We start from the raw sequence: 27421 nt of genomic DNA on the forward strand, positions 1-27421 counted from the left end.
TTCCTCTTGCATCAATTTATCTTCTGCTTGAAATAACTTGATGGGCTCTGAGGTTTGAAACAAAGAACCTGGATTAATGCAGCAGCTTGCTTCTATTTTAACACACCATAAATGAAACTATAATTGTTTAAACTTTGACATTATAGAACAAAAATACAATTACATTGCACATATTAAAATCTTTACTACCAATTTATATTTTTATAAAAAAGTTGGAAAATATAGGGGTCTTTATTACCCCTGACTCATCACTGCTAACACTTAATGTTTCTTCCTTTCTCTTTTTGTATGCAGTATATATTTTAATAAGAGCAAGTTCACACTGTTTATATTGCATTGCATTGTTTTACATTGGTGGCATTCATTATATATAATATATATGTTTATTTTTTTATTTTGAGAGAGAGAGAGAGTGTGCACACGCATGCATAGAAGGGGCAGAGAAAGAGAATTCCAAGCAGGCTCCACACTATCAGCGCACAGCCTGATGCAGGACTTGAACCCACAAACCATGAAACCATGAGCTGAAGTCAAACGCTCAACTGATTGAGCCACCCAGGTGCGCCCATTATATATATATATATATTTAATAAACATTACCTGCATTTGTCTTTCTAAATCAAAATTGTATTCATTTCTGAATTTAGATGTAGTTTATATGAGGGCTTTCTTTTGAATCTATTTCTTCTGAAGCTTTGTTAAGTTTTTGATTTTTGGAGAGACAGTGTGAACATGGTTGTCTGGAACAAACATGGCCTTTAGAATTCATTTATTCATTAATTCATTTATTTAATAAATGATTAAGTATCTGTCAGGTGCAAGGCACTGTTGTTAATTGGTGGAGTGAGTACATAAACAAAAATCCTTGTCCCCTAGGGGTCTATATCTTGGTGGTGGAGATGGGCAGCATAGCTAATGAGTAAGTAAATTATAGAGCATGGAGAAAAATAAAGTTGGGCAAAGAAGATGGGAAGCACTGGGGGTGGGGAATGTGCTTTCAATTTTAAATAGGGTGGTGGGGTAGAACTCCCAGATAATGCAACAACTGAGCCAAGACTCCAAGACGAAGGAGCTTGCTGGAGAAGGCCTTCCAGGCACAGAGCTGAGCTAGTGGAAAGTTCTGAGGCAGGATCTTGTCTGTAGTATTTGAGGAACACTGAGGAGACTAGTGTGGCTGAAGGTGAATGAGCAGTGGGGGAGACTAGTAGTATATGGTGAAAAAGGAAGTGTTGTGGAGAGAGGGGGAGTTGGATCATTTAGGCTTGTCGGCCATTGCAAGGAGTATGGCTTTTACACTGAGTGAAATGGGAGGCATTGGATTACTCTGAGCACAGGAGAAACATGATTTTATTTGTGTTAAAGGTATTTCTGTGACTTCTTACATTCAAAATGTTGTCTGTGAACCAGGAATATTAGCATTTCCTGGAGCGTGTTGGAAATGGTCACTCGCAGGCCCCACCCCAGATCTGCTAAATCAATCTGTCTTTAACAAGATCCCCAGGTGATTTGTATGCACAATACAGTTTGAGAAACAGGAATAGAGACTGAGGAGGAGGTTAAGAGAAACCACCAGGGAAGAGTTAATAGGCCTCAGCTATACTCCTGGTAGGAGATAATGGCATGGGTCAGGGTTGTATCCATCAGTAGAGAGAAGGAACTGGATGCGGGGTATAAGAAAAAAGGAAAAAACTAAGAATGACTTTACAGTTTTTGGCCCAGGCAAATGGAAGAATGGGTTTCCTGATTAACTAATTAGGGAAAGAAACAGGCAGAACAGATTTGGTCAAATTATATTTGAGATGTGTGATGGTTAATTTTATGTATCAACTTGAGGAGAGTATTTTGAGATGAGATTGACATTTAAATCAATGAACTTTGGGTGAAGCAGATTGCCCTCCATAATGTGAGTGGGCTTCATCCAATCAGTTGAAGGCCTGAACAGAGAGAAAAGACCAGCTTCCCCAGCAAGAGGGAATTCTCCAGCAGACTGCCTTTAGACTTCATCTTCATCTGTACCATTAGCTTTCTTGGGTCTCTGCCTACCGGCCCACACTGCAGATTTGGATTTCCAGTCCCCATAATCATGTGAGCCAATTACTTACAATAAATTATTGGTTCTGTTTCTCTGGAGAAGTCTAATACAAGAGTTAAATAGTTATTTATGTAAGTCTACAGTTAGGGAGAGACCCAGTCTCTGGACATAAAAAATTGAGACTCACCGGCATATAATCTAAATTTAAAATCATTGGATTAAGTAAAACCACTAAAGAAGTGAGGTAGACAGAAAAGTGAGGAAGATAAAAGGACTAAGCCCTGGGATCCTCCAACATTGAGGTCAGAGACAAAAGAAGAAACCAGCAAAGGCTTAAAAGGAGCATCCAGGGAAGAGGAGAAAAACCAAATGAATGTGACACCTTGAAGTCAACAGAAGAAGTGTTTCAATAAGGAAATTATGATTACTGTATCTAACGTTGGTACTAAATTAGGTACACTGAGGACTGAGAATTAGATATATCAATATGGAGGTCTTGGGTGACTATGATTAGGTCACTGTGAGTGGAGAGATGGGACCATGGAAAATCTGATTGGGGTGAGTTTAGAGGATAATGCTTGGACAATTAAATATGTGTGAATCTTTTGTTGTTTCTATTATTTTTTAAATAAATGACTTTAATAGCATTTTAGGTTTACAAAATTGAGCAGAAAGTATGGATAGTCCTGTACACTTATTACTTCCCACACAGTTTCTATTATTAACGCCTTGAATTAATGTGGTACATGTATTAAAACTGATTATAATATCTATACATTATTATCAACTGAAGTCCATAGCTTACATTAGGGTCTGCCCTTTTTATGTATGTTCTATGGGTTTTGATAAATCTGTAATGTCACGTATCCGCCATTACAGTTAAAGTTTTGAATCACAGATCAACCGTTTACTAGCTGTGTGACCTTAAGCAAATTACTTCAAGCTGAATTTTTATCAAATAAGATATGTGAAAATGCCTAGCATAATTACCTGCATCTATTAAATATTAATTCTCTTTTACTGTCTTTTGGATGAAAACCAGGAGCTATAGTCAATACTTAGTTTCAGTAAAATGCAACATTGAAATTTTTTGATAACTTGGATGTTTCCAGCTTAATAGGAAGTTTTTCAGGACATAAGTCTACCCCAAAGGTTCATAGGGATAAAGAGGCCAAGTCATCAGTTGATCTCTATGTGGGTCAGCTAGTTCTCCAATAAGAAAAATGGTTACATTGCCACAGATAACACACCTCACCAACCCTGGCCATCCATCTCTCAGGCTGAAAGAAAACCCAGCCTAAGTGTGCAGATATCCCAGGCAATCTCATCATTTCTCGAAAAACAAGAAATGTTATCAGGCTTTCAATGGTAGAGCATATCTTTAGGTGAAAGCCATTTCCATACATAATTTTTGGTAGAAATTTAAATGTTGCATGAGAAGTTATTTAGATAGCCTTAAAGACTCTTTTGACCTGACCCCTTCACAAAATTTAAGAGCTGGTAAAATAAGTGTGAGATTACAGGGCCAGAGAACTGTATTCTTAAGGGGAAAAAAAAAAAAAAACTGTTGAAAGGAATTCTGTTTGAAAACTTGAAGGAGTTTTGATGGACTTTATAAAGCAGGTGAATATTTCTCCAGGCTCTACTAGAAGGAAATTTTTGTTTGGTATGGTTCTGGAAGCTGTAATGATCTTTTATTTCATGGAATCAAAATCTTTTTGATAAGATAGCATTTGGGGAAAATATCTAGTTTGTGGAATGATGCAGTTAATGACTAGACTAAACTGGTTTGGTTCAATAAGAATATAGAATATAGAAATGTTTTTTCCCTGCTTTTCTGAAAAATTTAGTAATTATAACCTGTCCTCTTAAATTTCCAGTGGAAGTTCAATAGTACTTGTTAGGTCTCAGATCGACAGTAAATTCTGGCATGAGGTGAAGTTAACTAAAATGAGTGAAAATGCTAGTACAGGTGTTTAGAAGAACTCAAAATGGGGCACAATCCATCTACCAGGTATAATAAATCAAGTCAGCAGCAGTTTTGGTAGCAGCCCAGGATTGGAAAAGGGAGGATTAGAATGGGCACAGGTTGGGGGTGCCTAGGTGGCTTAGTTGGTTAAGCATCTGACTTTGGCTCAGGTCACGATCTCACAGTTTGTGCGTCTGTGCACAGTTTGTGCGCAGGATTCCAGTCCTGCATCTGTCTGTGGAGCCTGCTTGGGATTCTGTCTCCCTCTTTCTCTGCCCATCCCCTGCTAATGCTCGCTCTCTCAAAAAAATGAACATGTGAAGGAAAAAAAAAAAAAAAAAAAAGAATCGGCACAGGTTTCACAACAATACAGAGCTTCAGATAAAGACCAGGCAATATTTAGGGTCAAATTAACCAGATGAAGGCACTGGGAATCGAATGAGAACTCAAAGGTGAGACAAGATCTTCTGGCTGAGCCAGTTTGTTTCATTTCGATTGGTTATCCAGGTTTCCATGCTGGAGCCATCTACCAGGTAACTCTTTGTGGCCCTCACATGATTAGATTTCCATTTGCTCAATAATTCATGTAACATCTTCATGAGTTTTTATCACTAGGTTTTGTTTGTTTTGTTTTTTACATTCATTTATTTATTTTAAGAAAGAGAGAGTGGGACAGGGCAGAGAGAGAGGAAGACAGAATCCCAAGCAGGCTCCATGCTGTCAGTGCAGAGCCCAACACAGGGCTGGAACACATGAACTGTGAGATCATGACCTGAGCTGAAGTTGGACATTTAACTGACTGAGCCACCCAGGTGCCCCCACTAGTTTTGTTTTTTGTTTTGTTTTGTTTTTTTACTGTTTACTTAGTTATTTTGAGAGAGAGAATGAGAGCACACACAAGCAGGGGAGGGGCAGTGAGAGAGGCAGACAGAAAATCCCAAGCAGGCACCATGCTGTCAGCACAGAACCCCACATGGGGCTCAATCTCAGGAATCTTGAGATTATACATAATCTGAGCCGAATCAAGAGTCCACTGCTTAACTGACTGAGCCACTCAGGCGCCCCTTATCCCTAGTTTAAATGGAAACATTTTACTAGAAAAATAAAGTGACCAATAATACAAATATAATGGAAACAAAGCAATGCTAATAAAATTGTAACTATTCTATTGATACCCACTTCTTAATGAAATGGGAGGTTACCTTAGTGTTGGATCCCTGATTAACTAGTACCAAATCAAGTCTCCCTCCCCAATCAGAAGAGCTGACAGAAGACAGAAAAAGACAGAATAAGTTTATTCACTATGTGATTCAATGTTATGTTTTCGCCCAGGTGATATAAAGTGTAACGTGAAAGCTTATATGCCACTCCAATTATTAAATTATCCGGCATCTATTAAATGTTAATTCTCTTCCAGTCAAAATCATTTTAAATGTCATATTTGGGGAAATACTACTCTGGAATTAAATTTCCAAAATCTGAGGGGTGCCTGGGTGGCTCAGTCAGTTGAGTGTCTAACTTCAGCTGGGCTCATGATCTCATATTTCTTGAGTCCGAGCCCCGCATTGGGCTCACTGCTGTCAGTTCAGGGCCTGCTTTAGATCCTCTGTCTCCCCCCCCCCCACCCCCACCACCTCTCCCCTGCTTGCACTCTCTCTCTCAAAAATAAATAAACATTAAAAAAAAAAATCCAAAATCTGAGGGAAATTTTGCAAACCTCTACAGACTTCTGCAGCTCTCTAAAAGCATTGTTGCTGGTCCATACTTAACTAAAAAATAAGGTAAATATGTGAATTTTTCTTAATGTTAAGTTCATTCAACTTATGGTTATTATGGGATTATATCTTATTTTTTAATGTCAAAATGTTTTTCTCATGAAATCATAATGGAGGATGAATTTTTTCCAACTTTATATTTAAAACACATAAAAGCTTGTCCTCCCCTATTTTGTAAATTTTTTTAATGATTGGTCAACATTACAGTTTTGGAACCCAGATATCTAAACTTTTTTTTTTAATGTTTATTTATTTTTGAGAGAGAGAGAGAGCAGGGGGTGAGCGGAAAGAGAGGGAGACACAGAATCCAAAGCAATTCCAGGCTCCAAGCTGTCAGCACAGAGCCCCACATGGGGCTCAAACTCATGGACTGCGAGATCATGACCTGAGCCAAAGTTGGATGCTTAACCAACTGAACCACCCAGGCAACCCCTGATATCTTAACTTTTGACCTTGAAAAAATGTAGATTCTGGGGCATCTGGCTGGCTTAGGTGGAGCATACGATTGTTGATCTCAGGATCCTGAGTTCCAGCCCCACATTGGGTGTACAGAATAAATAAAAATAGAACTTTAAAAAAAAAAAGAAAAAGAAAAAGAAATACTGCAGATTCTCTACTTATGCTTTTATCCCTTTTGCTTTGCCATTCTAGATTGTGATTTCTATCTTCTGGTTTAATATGGCTGCTATAGCTCAGCCATAATATTAAAGTTTCAGGTCAAAGAATGAAAATATAAAAATATAAAAACTGGTGCCCCTGCCTGCTGATTCATGTCATTTTAGGCAGCCATTCTAGTTGTCTAACCCACTTTGCTTGGATCTCATTGGTCAGAACCTAATCACATGGCTACAACTAAGTATATAGTATTCTGGGAAATGTCTCTTGATTTGGTTTCCACAAATAGATTTATATTCCTAAGTACAAAGAGGGAAATGGATAGTAAGTGGCAACTGGTGTCCTTGCCACACCATATTTCAATTGTCGCTCAAATCCTATGGTTCTTTTCCTGAACTACACAATCTCTTATAGATTCCATCTCACCTACAATAACCTTATTGATCTTGATCATGTTCCACTTTGCTTGCTTTCTTGTCTTTTCTATCCAACTATACAATAACTCCTTTAGTTATTTTTATACTACTTTAGATCTATATATAGTGTCTACCACAACATTTTGCATATAGTTGATGCTTAATAAACTTTTGTCAATTATTAGTGTATCAAGAATTAGTAAAGATGTATAATGGAGAACTAGTAGGATATCAAGGTAAACTTCAACTCTTCCTGCACCACCGTACCAGTTTGTTTTTTCCAAAGTTTTTCTAGGGTTGATCCAATTTGTACTTCTCAAATCATCTGATAGTCCATCTTTTCTATTTATACCATTGGTAGCTTTTGGTAGTACTACTTTCCCTCATGCGAACTTCCTTTCAAATTTCATTTTGTGTGCTTCATGACAAAGAGAAAACTTCTCAGGAGTATAGATGGTTCTCTGTGTATCAGGAGTTGGTAGCTATCCAGCTTCCCTGGGCAGAAATCCATGCTACAAAGTGTGACTGTCCAAATTGGCAAGAATTCTCTGGATTCAGCAGAAAGGACACTACCTGGATGGACAACAGAATCTGAGGTTCAAATTGCCTTTTTTGGCTTGAGTAACTCCCTAAAACTTTGTTGACAGTCTGGATTAGCTCTGTGTGCCTCTCTAACGCTAGACACTTAATAGCCTGGGTCTCCATTCTAAGAAGAATTAGCCTGGATCCTTCTCCCAGGGCTGTATTTTGAAAAGACTTAATTCCAAGATTAAGAAGAGGGCTTTTGTTTCTCAGTTACCTACAAGTATATCATTATAGCGTAAGAGAAAAATATGGTTGAGATTATTTTTAATAGCTATATCATTGATTTCTGACACCAACATATTTTCTTCAGAAATTTTAACACTCTATTAGAAGTTCTGGAAAAGGTGTTATTGAGTTATCCTAGATGCTTTATTCCATTACTTTATTTCTGGACCTTCACAGATAAGACAAACTTCACAGATAAGACAAACTTTTTAGCTATTAATTCCAAGTACCAAAGGTTAACCAGGTTAAAGCATTTAGAGGTAAAGATGCACTCAAAGACAAGAATTTATAATAAATTTTATATACTAATTTGTACACACACACACACACACACAGTCTCACTGTTTAGTCTTACATTAATCTTTAGTATATGTAAATCTATGATGATAATACAGGAAAGTGGCAGCTTGGAAATGTAGCCATTGTGATGTGAGCAGAGAAATCACGTGAGAGATTTTGTAAACTGTGCTGCCTAACCGTCTGAACTAAGATTAGGGCATTTGAAATGCAAGGAGATAATTTCACCAATCTGGACTGTAGAGCAAGGGCATGCAAAGTAATTTTCAAGTAAAAATCTTCTTAACATCTTTAGGCTTTGGTTTCTTCACCTTTAAAATGAGAGAACTGGTATAAAGAACTTATCAAACTCAACACCCAAAAAACAAATAATCCAGTGAAGAAATGGGCAAAAGACATGAATAGATACTTCTCCAAAGAAGACATCCAGATGGCAAACCGACACATGAAAAAATGCTCAACATCACTCAGCATCAGGGAAATACAAATCAAAACCACAGTAAGATACCACCTCACACCTGTCAGAATGGCTAACATTAACAACTCAGGCAACAACAGGTGTTGGTGAGGATGCAGAGAAAGAGGCTCTTTTTTGCACTGCTGGTGGGAATGCAAACTGGTGGAGCTACTCTGGAGAACGGTATGGAGGTTTCTCAAAAAATTAAAAATAGAACTACCCTATGACCCAGCAATTGCACTATTAGGTATTTCACCAAGGGATACAGGTGTGCTGTTTCGAAGGGGCACATGCACCCCAATGTTTATAGCAGCACTATCAACAATAGCCAAAGTATGGAAAGAGCCCAAATGTCCATCAATGGATGAATGGATAAAGAAGATGTGGTGTATATATATACAATGGAGTCTCACTCAGCAATCAAAAAGAATGAAATCTTGCCATTTGCAACTACGTGGATGGAACTGGAGGGTATTAAGCTCCAGTGAAATTAGTGAAATTAGAGAAAGACAAATATCATATGACTTCACTCCTATAAGGATTTCAAGACACAGAACAGATGAACGTAAGGGAAGGGAAACAAAAATAATATAAAAACAGGGAGAGGAACAAAACATAAAAGACTCTTAAATATAGAGAATAAACAGAGGGTTGCTGGAGGGGTTGTGGGAGGGGAGATGGTCTAAATGGGTAAGGGGTTTAAGGAATCTACTCCTGAAATCATTGTTGCACCATATGCCAACTAACTTGTATGTAAATTAAACAATAAATAAATTAAAATAAACAAAATAATTAAATAAATTAAAGTAAATAAATATATACATACATAAAATGAGAGAATTGGACTAGGATATCTCAGAGGCTTGTTTCAGCTCCATGTTATATGGTTCTGCAGAATCAGCTGATGAGAATGAAGATGGCAAATCTACTTCATGCCAAGTTTGATGAAATTTCTGACACATTTACCAAGACTTTCCTATCTGAACCAACACAATCACATTGAACACTGATTATATTATGCTTCCTACCCCTCCCCATTTCTTCATAAATATGGGTTGTTGCAAACAATTTTCCTAAGGTTTAGACTGTGGTTTGGTTGAATTCTTACTGACTCATTTAGATGCTGTATCATTATCTAATTTTGTTCATTGCTCACTTAATCAGGTGCTTCTATCGAATGGCAGTCTCTAGAATGCAAAAAGCAAATTGTTAGGGCAAGAAGTGGAAAACAGGTGCACTGTGCTCAGCACTGCTAACTTAATATAGCAAAAAACTATAATCAGGTTTCTGGGGGGCACCCAGCCCTACCTATCATAACCTGGGTAAAGTTATTGCTTCTCCCTCATAACTTAATCACTTGCCTTCATTCTCAATATATATGAAACAATAACAACATCAATACCATCTCCCTTCAGGCTATTACAACACCCATAGCTTGCATTTTCTGATTGCTTCAGACTTCTGTAAAAATAGGGCACAAATTACTTTCTTAATGCCTCTCCTTCTCTCTTCCACCTCTTTCACAAGAAAGTTGTGACTTTCTTTTTAATTAAAATAGATAAGTGATCTTAAATGGCTTCACTTCCTTCATCTATTTTTTGCTTGTTTTTCCCACTGATCTCAAAGTATCCCTGAAAGTAGTATATTTCCTTTTAAACAGTGAATATATGTTCACGATGTCATCTCATAGACATCTTTCTAACTATCCAAAAATTCAATGAAAAATATTTATTAAGTACCTACCATGTGCTAAATATCAGGGAAGCTAAAATAAGGCATGTTCTCATAAAGAGCTCAATGTCTAGGGGGATTGGTAGACACGTAAACTGACAAATACAAATGGTGTGTGCTATCTTAGAGGTAAGTACAAATGTAGGGAGCAAGTAGGAGAGAAGCACCTAAGTCAGGTAGGCCAGTAGTACAGGGTCAAAGCAAGTTTCTCAGAGGAGAAAGCACCAGCAGTATGTTTTGAAGGACAAGTGTGAGTTAAGCATTGAAGTGGAGGAAATGAGCATTTGGGACAGAGAGAGAAGCTAGAACCCATGCCAGGAGGTGAGCATGGAGCAGTGGAGGAATTGCAAATGGCTGAATATCACTGGAAAATAAAATGGGAATGGGATTAAGGGACAATGACAGGAAATGACAATGACAAGGTAGACTGAGGTCATGACATGGAGACCCCAGTAAGCTATACTATGGAGCTTGGGTTTTTTTCTAAGCACCTTAGACAGTGGAAAATCAAAGAATTTGAAACAAAATAATCACATTACCAAATTCACATTTTAGTAGTATCACACTGCATGCAAGGTAAAGTCCAGAATGAAGAGAAGAGCTAGGCACATAGTAGGCCCCTAGAAGTTTTTGATGAGTGAAGAATAGTATCCGGATGAGAATGGATCAAACACAGACAAGTCTGGGCAGGGAGTCCCAGTGAGGGAAAATTGCAATAATGATTTAAAGTAATAATGCTGAGGATGGGGAGAAGAGAATGTATTTGAAAACAAGGAAGTATAATTGGAAAGAACTTGGTTTTTCTTTTATATAGGTGGGCAAAAGGCAAATAAGGAATGCAAAATGACTACCAAGTTTATGAATTAAAGAACTGGATAGAGGACCCTGTGACATTCACTTAGGTAGAAAACACAGAAGGAAGAACAAATGATGGAGGAGAGGGTGAACATGAATCATCCAAATTTGAACAAATTGAATTTGAGATATAGAAAGACAAGTTGAAATATTCTGTTGGATGTTTCAATCAGGAACTCAGGAGATAAATATAAATGGAAGGATATAGATTTGAGAGTTATCTGTGAATAAGTGGTAATTAAAGATCAGTCATGGAGCCTAAGTAGAATAACATGAGGGCTGTAAATAAAGTTGGGCCAAAGATGGAGACATGTGAATGCCAACCACATTGATAGACTTTGTTACTTCCCCATTAGTTGTGAATTAGTTGTGCTTTAGTTGTGCTCTCCCATCCACTGAGCTATCTAAAACATATTAATTATGGAAAGAGCCTAAATGTCCATCAACTGATGAATGGATAAAGACATTGTGGTTTGGGGCGCCTGGGTGGCGCAGTCGGTTAAGCGTCCGACTTCAGCCAGGTCACGATCTCGCGCTCCGTGAGTTCGAGCCCCGCGTCAGGCTCTGGGCTGATGGCTCGGAGCCTGGAGCCTGTTTCCGATTCTGTGTCTCCCTCTCTCTCTGCCCCTCCCCCGTTCATGCTCTGTCTCTCTCTGTCCCAAAAATAAATAAAAAACGTTGAAAAAAAAAATTAAAAAAAAAAAAAGAAATTGTGGTTTATATACACAATGGAATACTACGTGGCAATGAGAAAGAATGAAATATGGCCTTTTGTAGCAACGTGGATGGAACTGGAGAGTGTGATGCTAAGTGAAATAAGCCATACAGAGAAAGACAGATACCATATGGTTTCACTCTTATGTGGATCCTGAGAAACTTAACAGAAACCCATGGGGGAGGGGAAGGAAAAAAAAAAAAAGAGGCTAGAGTGGAAGAGAGCCAAAGCATAAGAGACTCTTAAAAACTGAGAACAAACTGAGGGTTGATGGGGGGTGGGAGGGAGGGTAGGGTGGGTGATGGGTATTGAGGAGGGCACCTTTTGGGATGAGTACTGGGTGTTGTATGGAAACCAATTTGACAATAAATTTCATATATTAAAAAAAAAATAAATAAATAAATAAATAAATAAATAAATAAATAAATAAATAAAAATAAAACATATTGATGAAAATTTGGGCTTCTACATTTTCTTTAAGATCTAAAATCTTAGCTCCTTTAGGACTTCATACTGGTACTCATTCCACTACTCTGGAACCATCTTTGTTTCTGTCATCTTGAATTTCTTCAAAGGCCCTGTATCACATTTCACCTGTGGCACCAAAATTTGAATAGGTCTTCCAAATACTGGAATATTGACATTTAAAAGTAGACATTATTAAAAGTAAAAAGGAGAATCCAATCCAATCCAATCCAATCCAATCCAATATACTATGCTTCAGTCTTCTAAAGCCTAGTATTTTTCTTTACAGCATTCCATTGCTGAATCATATTTAGCCTGTGCTGAAGATAACATTTTGATCTAGTCAGGCTTGGGAAATAAAACCTTGTTTTCCATGGCACCTAAGCCAACCTATTTGATACCATATTTGTGCTAATAATACGAAAAATAAGGAAATTAGAAGATCAAGATCTTAAAATTTAAAGAATAAAATTATTTGACTTTTTTTAGATAAAAGCTCATAATTGGGAAATTTAAAAAAATGAGTGTGAAGGGGGATAGGGAAGCTTGAAGATGTTGAGAAGCTGTAGACATGGAATGAGGTAGCATCATTCAATCCACTAGCTGAAGATTGTCAAGAGAGCTATTTTAAACAGCCGTAGTCCATTCTCTCCTATCCCGTTCTTCCTCAAGGTCCCTGTTCAAAGCTTCAATTCCCATTCTCTTCCTTCACCATTCTCCTTTCCCTTTCTTTCTCCCCTCCATCTCTCACCTCTCCACCTTTATCCTTCCTCTTCCTTTTCTTCTTTCTCTTCTCCCTCATTACTGAGGTCTGCAACAGGGAATTCAGAAAACTTGCCAGTCTACACACAAGTATAAGGTATAAATAAAGGCAAGAGTAAATATGGAATAGAATGACTGGGAAGCATGCCAAATAAATTCCACTATTCAATACAGTTTAATTCACTTCAGTAATAATTTATAAAGCACCTCCTACGTGCAAAGCATCATAGTAAGCACTGAGGACAAAAAGATGGAATTTAATATGTCATTGTATTGAAGGATATTCCAGTGTATTTACTTCAGAAATTCATTGACTACTTTCTTTTTGCTGAAGACAATTGTTATCTTTTTCATTTTTCATCTACTGTTTACTAAAGAGTTTATGTAGCAGCATTTGAAGACTAAATAAGATCTGGCAATGATGATTGTTGGCTGTTTTGTTGCCTGGGACAGTAAGTGTTTATCAAAGGAGTTCTTTATGTGCCTTGATATTTAAGACTCTAGCATTATACCATAATTTAATTTCATCCACATGGAATCAAAAACAAAAAGATAAAACTAAGTCAGCCCAAGACTTCCCTTCTTGTCTTTATTATAATAAAAATATTGTATAGCAAAGTCCCTAAACTGAAAGCTCCAGGCTGGTTTTGCTGTGCATGGATACCTTTCCACTACATCAAAAGAGTGAGGTGGTGATTCTGGTACTTTTCTCCCCCAGTCCTCCATTCTTTCCTTCCATCTTTCCATTTCTTTCTTAAGCATCTTTGACTCTCTACTACAAGCTAAGCACTATAGTGTATTCTCTTTCTAAGGCTATTTTAAGGGCTACCAATGGTTTTTGAAGGTATAAAGTATGTGAATTATATAAGTTACACAGTGTCTGTTAGTTCCCACATACAATTTTTAAATTTAATTTCTTTAATCAAAGTTAAACATGAACTTTAAGGAGTCAAAGACTGTAAGATGTGAAAAATTACATTATTCTGCATTCCCATTTTCTTCTCTGAAGAGGCAAATTCTTTCAGCACTTTTAACTGTTTCTTTTGTAATATACTCTATTTTTTTAACGTTGTTTGTTTGTTTGCTTGTTTTTTGAGACAGACACAGAGCATGAGCAGGGAAGGGGGCAGAGAGAGAGGAAGACATAGAATCCAAAGCAGGCTCCAGGTTCTGAGCTGTTAGCACAGAGCCCAATGTGGGTCTTGAACCGATGAACTGTGAGATCATGACCTGAGCTAAAGTCAGATGCTTAACTGACAAAGCCACTCAGGCACCCCAATACCCCTCTATATTTTGAATATGCCTAAGTTGCTGCTACTTTTTTTTTTTTTTTTTTTTTTTTTTAGTTTCAGGCATTATCTATTGATGGAACACTCTGGAAGCTAAGTCTGCAGCTCTCTTTGTCACTGTTCTCTACCCTCCTTTGTAGTTTTGGGATTGGCCATGGTGTGATCCTTACCAGTGGAGACTGAGAAAAAGTCCACTGGGAGGTGTGCCAGACCTCATAGGTCCTGCCTCACATTCTCTCAGCCCACCTCTTTGCCCTGGCCATTGCTATAACGAGCAGATATGCATCCAAGTGTAGTTCCTAGCACTTTGTCTCTTGCTTTCTGCCTTGGACTATCTCTGTACTTCCCTGTGGGACACTTTGGGAATATGCTCAGCCATATTCATATGTTCATAGAGCTGGAAGTGCAATAGAGTTCAACCTTTGTCTAAACAGGGTACAGGAGCTGCTAGACAGATGTTCCCTTCTTCTGTCTTGGAGTGAAAACCCTGAAGGGCCATCTACATGGTTCTTCAGAGGACTTCAGTGGGACCAACCCACAACTGCTTATGGTGGTAGCCAGCTTAATCACCTTTGTGTTGGCTTGTCTTCTCCTTTGTTCCACTTATCCCAGTCCCTCTCCCCAAAATAACTGCATCCATGCAGGCTCTTACTCCAGACTCTATTTGTTTGTTTTAGGGGGAAACTCAGACTCTACAAAGGCTTTGGGAAGGAGATTTCTCCCTCAGTAAATAGATGCATAAAGAGAAAGGTCTATCTTTTCTTTTCACTTTTGGACATTGTGTTGAGGATATGATGCATCTAGCTATGAAAAGAGAAGTCAGAGAATCACAAAAGAGGGAATTCATAAAGAATCGTAAAGGAGGAGGCTTGATATTGTTAAGTTGCCTCATTAACCAATTCTAGAACTGCTTTTTTTGGATTTCTTGTTATGTAAAGTAATAGTCCTTTAAAAATATTGCTATCTAGGTGATCCTGGGTGGCTTAATTGGTTAAGCGTCTGACTTCAGCTGAGGTCATGATCCCACAGTTCGTGAGTTAGAGCCCTGCATCAGACTCGCTACTGTCATCACAGAGCCTGCTTCAGATTCTCTGTCCCCCTCTCTCTGCCCCTCCCTCACTCATGCTCGCTCTCTCTCTCTCTCTCTCTCTCTCTCCTCTCTCTCTCTCAAAAAAATAAATAAACATTAAAAAGTTAAATATTGCTATCTAGGGGTATGTGGGTGACTCACTTGGTTAAGTTTCTGACTCTTGATCTCAGCTGCTTAGGTCATGATCTCCCAGTTTGTGAGATCAAGCCCCACATTGGGCTCTGTGCTGACAGCTGGATGTCTGCTTGGGATTTTCTCTCTCCCTCGCTCTCTGCCCCTACCCCTACTCATGTTCTCTCTCTCTCTCAAAATAAATAAACTTTAAAAAAATAATTTAAAAAATACTGCTGTCTGGGAATCTCTTAATTGTAGCTAAAACCACTGACACACATTGTGATCTGTCTTGGCTTCATGCCCTGGTGGGAACTGAAAACAACTTCTTCTCATATCCTAATTTTTGCACATACTGTTCCTGCTACCTGGAATGGCTTCCTGTTTCTTTCCTACTTATTCTTCTCTTTTCAGAGAATTCTCATTCTTCCTTCAAACTTCATCTCGAGCTCCACATTTAGTTTGGAATAAATGCTCCTCCTCCATTAGTTTGCCTAATGCTCTGTGCATACATCTGTCAGAATAGCTAAAACACTCATAATCTGCTACTTGTCTTTCCATTTCCTCCATAGATTGTAGTACTCCTGAAGACAGGAACTCCATTTTCAGGGCTTAGCACACTGCCTAGTGTTTAGTTACATATTTATTGAATTATTGGGTGTGGTTGGTGGGAGGAATGTTGGCAGAGTGGTGAGATGGACAAACCACATTTTGGTCATTTGTTCTGGTACTCCTGTTTCATAGAAGAACAAAACAGGTTGCATATAGATAGTAAATAATTTTTCCTCTATCAAATTATTAAAATATTGTATAAAGCAAGTAGACAAGATTAGATGATTTTTGATTCCTTCCCAAACAACATAGCATTTATTTATTTATTTTCTTAGTTGTTTTTTTTTTTTTTTTTTTTTTTTTTTTAATATCACCCTAGCAAAGCAGGTTCTAGTCAAGGTTTTTTGACTTTTATTTAGTCTTTTAAAAATTTTTTTTTCTTTTTTCACTTTTTTTCAGTGGGTACCTAAAAACATCATTATCGAAGCTGGGTCCAAGACAATAGTGAGCAGAATTATGGGCAAATAACAGAGTATTACAAACAAAATAGTGTGCTGGCTATTAAGCTGTTATTTTTCAGATTCAAATGTACTGTTCTATACTCTGCTCTTTGATGATGTGGCTGGGACCCCACACACCATGTTGCTGCTTTGCAGGCTGGCTCCCATGAGGCTCTGCCAATAGAGAACACTAGAGGGAGACCAGAAAGCAGGAGGAGGGAAAGGAAAGGGTTGGGCTTCTTCCTGTCAGCTTCCTGTTCATCTCACTGTCACATCAGCATGGTTCTTTGCCCCAGCAATAATGCCTAGCTCCAGTAGCAGTTTGTTCCATACTCCCGTATCCAACCTTCTTCTTCACACAATGTCTATACCAGCTGAGTCCCAGCTCCACAGGGACCCTTCTGAACACCTGAGTCATCAGCCCCAGCTGAGCAGTGCCTTTCCCACAGAATGCTGGTCTCAGCTATGTGGGCCATCCTCCAAACTTCTTTGTTCCTTTTTTCAAAAATGTTTATTTATTTTGAGAGATAAAAGAGAGTGTGTGTGTGAGTCCACACAAGTGGGAGGGGGCAGAGAGAGAGGGAGAGAATCCCAAGCAGGCTCTACACTGTCAGTACAGAGCCCAATGTAGGGCACAATCTCACAAACTGTGAGATCACAATCTGAGCCAAAATCAAGAGCTGGATGCTTAACCAAGTGAGCCACCCAGTCAACCTCAAACTTCTTTGTTCTAATAACCTGTTTCCCTTTGTTACCCCAGCCCTAAGGGTGGTAGCTGCCTTCTGCAGTCACTACTTCTATGTTATCTCAGTGTTCTCTTTTGCCTTTCTCTAGTCTTCCAAAGCCTGTTTAGGCAAATCCCTATATTAAATTCTGTCTGTTAAAATCACGGGCATGGTTTCTATTTTACAAACTAGACCCATGTATGAGACATAAATGAATTTACTATAAAACATATATATGTCTAATTCTATAATAGAAAATAAATGTCTTAACATCTGTAAACATTTTTTTATGTTCAGTCATTAGGAGCTCTTATCAGCTCCTTGAAAATAGTGATGATCTTATTAATTTGTGTATTTCCTGAGCTAGTGCAGTGCCTGAGCCATAATAGATAGGTTGTCAAATGGCTGAATTAATGAATGAGAATCTCTGGTTAAAATGCTGCCAGTACAAAAGAAGGACTGACACCTGAAGCCATGACTAACTCAGCAGGAATTTAGCCTTACCTGTTGAAAGCAGAGGATCATCTCTGAGGGAAAGGACCTGTGGCATTGTCTGACATAACTCTTTGAATTTTATGTTAACTTGGAAAACAGGTTTATTTATGACCTAAAAAAGCTAAACTTGGAGATAAATGTGTGGCCCCAGGGAGCTGGAATGTGCCAAGATCATAAAAGTCATAACCATTCACTATGTCTCTACATATGCCTACAGGGCGCTAACCATTTTTCATATATTATTTGCATATATTCCGCCACTAAATATTATTGGTTAGTAATATACTATTCATTTTATTTATGTTTTTTTTTTCTTTATTTAAGTAATCTCTACACCCAAAGTGGGGCTTGAACTCACAACTCCAAGAGCACATGTTTGGAGTCATGTCGAACAAGAGTCACATGTTCATCTGATGGAGCCAGCCAGGTGCCCCTTAAATTGCTTATTTTATAAATTAAGAAATAGACTCTTGTGGTCTAGGTAAATTGCCCAGGATTACATGGCTTATTAATAGTTAAGCTATGAATTAAACCAGGTTTTTTACTCTAAAGACCATTTTCTTTTGCCTTGTCTTCTCCGTACCTAAGATTTGGGCTTGTTAAATTGAGATAGAGACAGACATGCCATTTAGTATCTTCATATCAAAGGCAATGTGCTCTAATAAGCTCTTGAACTTACTGCTGGCCAGGATGAAAGATAACAGTTTTAAAACAACTTGAAGTTTGCAGTTTTTTTCTGTGGGAATAAAAGCCAGTGGAAGAAAATAATACTTTTCTTACACTCTCCTAATGATTGTTAGGCTTAGCTGAATCTACTCCTGACCCAGTGATAGGCTTTGCACAGATTGTTCTCTTGAATCTGAATCTAATTTCCTATTGAAATTTGAGATTTAGCTTTGATTGTTTTGGTGTCAAAGATCATTGGGGCTATTTCTTTTAGGGTTTTACCTTCTCTGTTTCTCTAATGACGATGAAGTCTTTGCAGCATGAGAGCATTGCTTCTATTGGCCATTAGTCTTTTTGTTCAGTCACCGATCTTGGTTTTTTATTTTTCTAGTTTTGTCCAAAGGCCAGTTCCCTTTGTGAGATGAATCAGGCACAACTGCTGATTTTGTCTGGACTAAATCCCTGATCTGGCCAACACTAGGGGTATTTCCCAGTATGTATTTCTGCTGAATTCATTTCTTATCCCTTCTCACCCTTTAACAGAGCAGAACAACAGTCTCTTTTTACCAGAACATGTATAAATTGATTCCCAAATAATGGAAGGGCCATTAACCTACCAGACTGTTACTACCAACAGCTGTTTTCACATTTGCACTGTTTCACATCAAGGGCCCTTCATGTCTTACACAGAATATTTTGAACAAGAAAATTAAACAATTTTTGAAATAAGATTTCCACAGACAGGAGAGAAGTAATGCAGGTAGGGAAATACATGTTGAGCACGGACCAAGAACTGGTTTGAGTGAATTGACATTAAAAGGATTCTAGGAAGCCAAAGGAAACTGCAACCCCTCACTCAGGAATTCCCTGGGAGTAGGTATTGGGAAGGGAAATGTGGTTGGAGCTCAAGTCAAATTTTATTTGCCTCTCAATTTTTCTTAGGACTAGTCCTGTCAGTAATCAGTTTTTCCTAGAACAGCACTAAGCATATAAAGGTTTATTGGTGGGTGCTTGGGTGGTTCAGTCAGTTAAGTGTCCAACTCTTGATTTCAGCTCAGGTCATGATCTCATAGTTTGTGGGATCGAGCCCCACATTGGACTCTGCACTGACAGCAAGAGCCTGCTTGGGATTCTCTTTCTCTCTCTCTCCCTGACTTTCCCCTGCTCTTTCTGTCTCTCAAAATAAATTAATAAACATTAAAAAAATAAAGGTTTACTTGTTTTAAAAATACAGATAAAAAGCTACATGGGACCCACACATGTAGTCTTTCTTAGAGTTTGGGTAGAAAAAGGAGTACTATTGGTTTGTAGAGAAATTGCAAAGTGAGAAAAAAGGTTAAAGATAGGAATTGCTACAAAGATTAAAAGAACCTACTTGAAGAAGATCCCATGATCCAGTAGCCAGTTACTTTGATTTGGTGCCTATTCCCTTCTTAATTGCTATAGCTATTTTTTAACCAGATCACTCTCCTAGAGATGTGGGAGTACAACACCATTTTTATAGTTTAGCTCAAAGCTAACTGAATTTGCCTTAGAGACATATTTATGAATGCCTACCCAGAAACTAAAGAATACATTTAAGAAATTGTGTTGAAGGGATATGGGGAATGAGGCAGGAAAGTCACATGTAGAGCATGTATTATGTATCAGACATTGCACTAGTTGAAAATAAAAGCTTCAGGTTTGAGGTAATTATAGATTCACCTGCAGCTCTAAGAAAAAATGCAGAGAGAACCCATGTATCTTTTACCCAGTTTCTTCCACCACTGCACCCCACCCCAGCCCACCCATGTATCTTTTACCCAGTTTCTTCCACCACTGCACCCCACCCCAGCCCGCATTGGTAACATCTTGTAAAGCTACAATATAATAGGGAAAGCATGTTTACTCTAGGAATCCAACTCTATCATTTGAAATAGTAAAATTTGGAGAGAACTTGAAATAATACTGACTTTAATCTGGGAAAATAAATCAAAGGTAAAATTGAATTAGTTTCAGATTCACATTTTCACTAGTCACCCAAAAGCAAAAGTTATCTGTGGAAAAGACTGTAAATCAATAATGTTGGTAATAAATATGAGTGACTAGCCAGAGAGATTCTAAAGAAAGAATTTAAGAAGAGTTTAAAAACTATGTCACCAGCTAGACCCCAAGACCTGACCTTTACTGCCCACCTGCTCCTACTCACTGATCTTTGTCCCATATTCTTCCTTAAGCTCTTCTTTCCAGTTTATCTCTTAACTCCAGTGAATGGAAAGTGAAACTGTCCTTGAGCAATAGCGACTGCTCTGACAAGACCTCCAGCCTGCCCAGACCATTCAGACCAGTTTGAATGTAACCTGTGACTCTTGCCTATGCAGATGGACCAGGGAGTGACCTCTAGAATGAGGACAACTACCTATACCTCATTATAATACTAAACTGTCCACCCAAGGAGGAGCATAAGCCTCATTTACATAATATAGAATGTGTGTATGCATGTTTCCTTAAGGTTCACTTGTGACCTTATGCCTGCCTCTACATGTGATGACAAGGTGTCCCTATCTAAATATTCATCCTAACCCTAAATGAAAAGAATCCATTCACTCTTGCTGGGAAGTCATGGCTTTGAAAGCCATTTCCCACGATCTCCTTATTTACTGCAAATAGTTTTCTTTGCATGACAATTCCACCTGGTACAGTTTCTGACTCACCAAGGAGCAAGCTCACATTGCTTTAGGTACAGTTAGAGGGTTTAGTTCCTATTAGCTATTAAAAGATTATAAATCAATAATAATAAACAGTTTTGGGGATGTCTGCATGGCTCAGTCAGTTAAGTGTCCGACTCTTGATTTTAGCTCAGGTCATGATCTTATGGTTGGTGGGATTGAGCCCTGCATCAGGCTCCATGCTGACAGTACCAAGCCTGCTTGGGATTCCCTCTTCTTCTCTCTCTGCTCCCCCACCCCAGCTCGTGCATGTGCATTCTTCCTCTCTCTCAAAATAAATAAATAGACTTAAGAAAAAAACCACAACAGTTTTGGTGTCAGTGAAGAATACAAAAATAGGTCAGTAGATTAGAATATAAAGGCCAGAAATAAAGCCAAATAAATATATGTGGTTTTAGTTTATTATAAAAGAGGAACCTAGAATTAGTGTAAAAGAGATGGAATATTCAGAAATGATGAGGATAATTTCATGAGGAAAAAAAAGCTGAAATCCTACCTCATTACTTATGTCAAAATAAATTGTAGACAAAACCCAAATTTTAAAGGGGAAAAAAACCTAAAAATATTAGATAAGGACCTATTCTGAAAATATTATTACAGCTGAGAAGAACTTTATAATCATGACACAAAACCCAGAAGCTATATTGGAAAAAAAGATGTTAGACTACATGCAAATTAAAACTATTGAATAGGGGGAAAATGTCATCAAAAATTTAAAAATCAAACAACAAACAGGGACAAATATTTGCAACATTTGTGGAAACGAGTTCACTTCTTTTACAAAACACTCCAACAAATCAGTAAGAAAAAGATCAACAACTTGGTAGAAAAAGGGCAAAGAACACAAAGAGAATGGTGAGTTGATGATATAAAATAATTCTGACCTACTACTCATAATTAGGAAATTGCAAATTAAAATGTTAGTGAAGTCCCATTTTTCTTTTATCTGATTGACAGGGATTAAAAATTAGAAATTGAACAGTAATAGAGGGTAGAGAAAACCAGGCACTCACTCATGCCTGAAGATACATGTTTAAAGATGCTAATTGCTGCATTGTTTTTAATAACAAAACAAAGCAGAGCAAAAACAGAAGTATTTTAAATGTGTCTTATTAGAGAAGTCTCACTTGGGTAGAAGTGGCTTGGCTTTTTTCCCCCATAGTCTGGCTCAGTCAGTGGCAGGACCGCTACTGGCTCATTAGCTGAAGCAGACCTTAAAAGCTGGAGGCGATCAGCTTATCAAGTCTCTTGCAACTGGGCTAGGAGTTCTTTCTTGAAGGGGGATCTGAGTGCTTCTAAGCTATGGAGTAAGAGTAAGCTAAGGAGATTCTATTTGCATATAAAGGCCATTCATATACATGCATTTATATAGTAGTCCACCCTTATTTTGGGGGGATACAGCCCCCATCCTAGCAGATGATTAAAACCTGCAGATAATGCTGAATCCTATATATACTGTCTTTTCCTATACATACACACCTATGATACAGTTTAATTTATGAGTAGGCACAAACACAGATTAACAACAATAAATAATAATAGAATAATGATAATGATATACTGTAATAAAAGTTATGTGAATCTCTCCCTCTTTCTCAAAATATTTCACTGTACTATAGTCACTCTTGTTGTGATGTGAGAGGATAAAATGCCTACATGATGGATGAGGCCTTGTGATATAGTGTTAGGCTACTACTATTTATTCACCTTCTGATGATGCGTCAGGAGGAGGATCATCTGCTTCTGGACCAGGTTGGACCTTGGGTAACTGAAACCTTGGAAAGCAAAACCATGGTGGGGGGAGGAGGGGTTGGAAGGACACTCCTGTATATACATAGATAGAAAATATTTATAAAAATACACAAGAAAATAGTTACTAGTATTGCATTGAGTAGTAGGGTTTGGAGAGAATATTCCTTATTTATATTCTTCTATGCTGTAGAAATGTTTTAGCAAGTGCACATTTTGCTTTTATAACTATTATTGAAAGTTCTTGATGAATTTAGAAATAATGTCAAGTTTTTCTGAGCCCCTCCTTAGAGGCCATGTCCAACATGCTCAGAATTCCTTAATCTTTCATCTGCTCATAGGCCTTCCCAGATACTTGTAAGGTACTTTCTCTTACATAGCTCAATCATTTTCTGTCCAATTATCCTGTTTTATTTTTCTTTAGGTTTCCTGGTTCCAATTCTAAGGTAGCGGGGTGCGTTTCCCCCACTACCAACAAACAGTGCTCCCAAGCTATCTTAATACTTTAAGCTCAGTATCTTAAAATTCAACAGAATTCTGACACTATCTACCTGGACATAGCATCAGATCCCACAGGTTAAGGGTTCAGTCCCACAAGACTGCCCCCACCTCCACATCAGATGCCACTTGCAAGCCCATGTTGTCACCCAGGCTCTGGCCAACTGGCTACAGATTGGAGGTTCCCATGACCACCTCCTTGAGTTCCATTAATTTACTAGAGTGGCTCATAGAACTCAGAAAAACATTTTATTTGCTAGTTCACTGGTTTATTATAAAAAGATATAACTCAGGAATAGCCAGATGGAAGAGATGTGTAGGGCAAGGCAGGGGAAAGGGCATAGAGCTTCTGTTCTCTCTCAGAGTATACTACTTTCCCTAAATCTCCATGTGTTCACTAACCTGGAATCTCTTCAAATCCCATCCTTTTGAGTTTTTATGGAGACCTCATTATATAAGCAGGATTGATTAAATCATTGGCCATTAGTGATTGATTCAACCTTCAGCCCCTCTCCCTGCTGCCCAGAGGTCAGGGAGTAGGGACTAAAAGTTCCAACTTTCTAATCACATGGTTGGCTCCAATGGGAACCAGTTCCCATCCTTAGATACTTTTCCTAAAGCCACCTCATTAACATAATGAAAGACACCTTTATCATTCAACACTTAAGAAATTGATCCAGGAACCTTGGAGGAAGACAAAATATATATATGAGAAACATATTTTGATCATGTGAATGACCAAATCCATATTTTTTCTTATAAGTCACAATATCATGATCTTATTCATAACAATTTACATTTGAAATTCCTATTTGTTTGCAGGTAATCAACTCCAAGAGGGCAGGAATTAATACCTATATTGTTTACCTCTGTAGCCTCAATTTTTCTAGTAAAGTGCCTGGTACATAGTAAGTGCTCAATAAATATTTGTTGCATGATTGAATGAATTACAAGCAATGTTTAAAAGAATTAGGTAGGTCTACATGTTGACTCATTTCACCTGGAATATAAATTGGGTTTCTCAGGGTGCCTGGGTGGCTCAGTCAGTTAAGCGTTCAACTCTTGATCTCAGGTCAGGTCTTGATCTCAGGGTCATGAGTTTGTGAGTTATTCTTCCTTTAATATGGCATACAGTTAATACCTGCTATGTAGAAGAGCTTTGAGCTGTGAAGGATAACAAAATAATGTCTGTCTTGTCCTCATGAAACTTAAAATTGGTGGACAGAAACACAGGTCATTTCTAGTCAGCTAATCATCCACTGAGGGGTTCCTGAACCAAGAGAAACCACACAGGGGTGAGGCCAAGAGAAGCAGTTCTTGTCTCATTAGCGAGTGGGGTACAGAGGAGTTCCTGCTCCCCCACACTGGAAGACAAGTGTTCTGGAAACCACCATCATATCACATCTCCTGGGATTTACCCCCATGTGGAGACAGTTCTGATATGCTATCCCTCTTCTGCCAGTGTTTCTCACACATATGGTTTCTATGGTTCCTCTGAATCTCTGATGCCTGGGAGGGACCCCTGCCATCTATGCCAGCTGGCTTGTGGGCCCTGTTTTCTCACCTCTTTTCTGCCAACTCTTTCAGATTGCTGTGCCTGGTTCCCATTTTATCCAGCCTTATCTCAGAGTATTTCCTGAACACAATCATCCTCAGAATGGGGAAAAAAAATGTAATCAGGATACAACAGCTTTCCAATACTCATTGGATTCTCTGCCTGGAAATTTCCACTATTAGAGGCTCATTTTTTAGAGTTAATACATTAGCCTCTTCTGGAATTCAAATGCCTTTGGGAATAAAGAGGGGAACATTAAAATATTAAAACACTAAAGAGGAAGAAAACAAAACTATTAAAACCTTAGAGTGAAAATGTGAATCCGAATTTGGCATTTGGATTATTGGCTAACAGAAGTGAAAGGGAAAATTATTATTTTTAAAATTTTTACCCATCGTTCTTGTTTTTATGGAATGAAGACACTGAACCCAAGGAAAGCATAGTGGCTTGGCTAAGAGTACAACACAGTTTCCTAAATCGTTGCCTCCTTGGAATTTGAGGGGTAGATCTGGTCAAGTGTTAACTAGAGATCTTCACACAGGCAGTCAACAGGATGAGACACTGAGCACCTAGGTTAGTATCCTAAAAATTTATATTTCTGAAGGCCCTTTTCAGTTGTGTGGCAGTGCAGGGCTTGGTTCTGGTTATAGCAACATAGATATAGCTCTTGCTTCACTATGTGAATTGGGCAAGTAAGAACATCTTTAATTTGCAGTTTATTCACCTGGAAGAGACAGATGGTGGTAGTATCTGCCTCATGGAACTGTTATAAAGACTAAATGAGCTAAAGTAGATAAAACACATAGCGAAGCTCTTGGCTTATAGTAGGTACTTGATAAACACTGGCTATTAAGACTGAGTTATTAAAGACCTGATTTACTACTTGACGATGTTGCAAAGGGCTCTCCCCATGACAGGAAGTTGCTCCAGCCAGTCATCCTCTCATCTCTACTGTCTCTCTGCCTCTCAATTTTTCACAGCTTCAAAATGAAATAGATGATCCATTTCCCCTACCTTCCCCCAAAGAATTTCTCATATCTTTTATAAAACAGCTAATTTTAGATGGGACAGTGTGTCCTTATTGTATCTTCAAATCATACTATTTTTGGATAATATGAAAGGAGTAGGGAAGGTGGGAGAAGCAATGGAAGTGATAGGGTTTTGTGATACTTAAAGCTATTTACCCACTTGTTTCTCCCTGTTTCCATTGGCTGAAATGTAGCAGAGACGGGGACCTGGACATTTGGAAGGTCACTGTGTTCCCTGGAAATTCTACCCTGAGACTTTGTAGGTGAGGGAAAGGAGCAATGTGGCTCCAGTATGCTCCATCTAGCTGCCTAGTGTCTCAAAGATCCAAGAGGGATACAGTCTTTGTCTGCTGTCCCCCTGGCTGACCCCTACAGAGGACATGAGCTCCGAGCTTACTCCAAAAGAAACCTAACTTCTCATTTAAATAATAAATAAATTAATAAATAAATTTTAAAAAATCCATGTTCTTAGAGGAAAAACAGCCTTAAACACTCAAGTGAAAAGGCTTTGTCATGATATAAGTCATATTTGTGGCTTTCCCTGTCACTTATTCCACTCATAACAGCCCATGTTTTTCTGAAGATCCATGGAATTATCCAGGAGTTTTAAAATTCAGATTCCTGAGCTTTACCCTGTGGAGAGTTTGATTTAGTAGGTCCTTGGAATAAGAATTTTTAATGAGAACCCTTACCTAATACCTCAGGGGGTAATTTTATACACACTTAGAATTATCTTAGGTTATCATATATACATGAACATAAAATTGTTTCAGTTAGAAAGTTAACACAGACTCACTCTCTTTCATATTCATACTTCCTTTTTGCAGGAACCACTCATTTTACCTAGAGCTGAGATATGATTTAATTGCCCAAGACGTTGAAGAGAACAGAATCAGAGGATTTCGAAAAGCAGCATTAATTTTAAAATATATTGAGTGAAAAAAAGCAAGGCAGAAAATAGTATGCTACCATTTTTGTAAGAAAGAAATGGAAATAAGAATATACATACATATATACAAATATCTTGAAAAGGAAACAGAGAAGCTAGAGAAATTGGTTGGCTGTTGGAGATGGGTGGAAATAAAGTGGAAGCAATAATAAAGGAAATGATACCTGTCTAAATTTACCTTTCAATCTAGTTTTGACTTTTAACCCACATTAATTCATCAATTATATAGTAAAATCCTAAAACTTAATATAAATAGAAACACATGAATTAAACTATATATATGTTATGATATGAACATAAAAAAGTAAAGCCAGAATTAATTCCGGTAAAATTTGAACACTATACTCTGACTACATACCACCTTCAATGTTTTGTTTTGTTTTGTTTTGTTTTTCTATAGATAAACTGTCATTGGTAGTTTGAAACTATTTTGTGTATATTGTAGAACTGAGTAAATGAACAAATGCTTTCATGTTTTGGGGGGAACAGAGTTCTCATGGTAGGAGAGTAGAGAAAAAAATGTGGAAAGGGGGAAGGACATCTCTGTGTTGGATTAGAATTGGAGGTATCAGTATAGACTCATGACTTTAGCAGCATACATATTTTC

General features: G+C 38.0%; 1 long non-coding RNA gene across 1 annotated transcript in view; it reads right to left on the reverse strand.

Moving 5' to 3' along the window:
• Positions 1–27421, reverse strand: part of LOC122230488 — a 115593-nt gene that overhangs the window by 39685 nt on the left and 48487 nt on the right. The gene's annotated exons all lie outside the window — the stretch shown is intronic.

This window comes from Panthera tigris, chromosome C2, assembly GCF_018350195.1.
Source record: "Panthera tigris isolate Pti1 chromosome C2, P.tigris_Pti1_mat1.1, whole genome shotgun sequence".
NCBI lineage: Eukaryota > Metazoa > Chordata > Mammalia > Carnivora > Felidae > Panthera > Panthera tigris.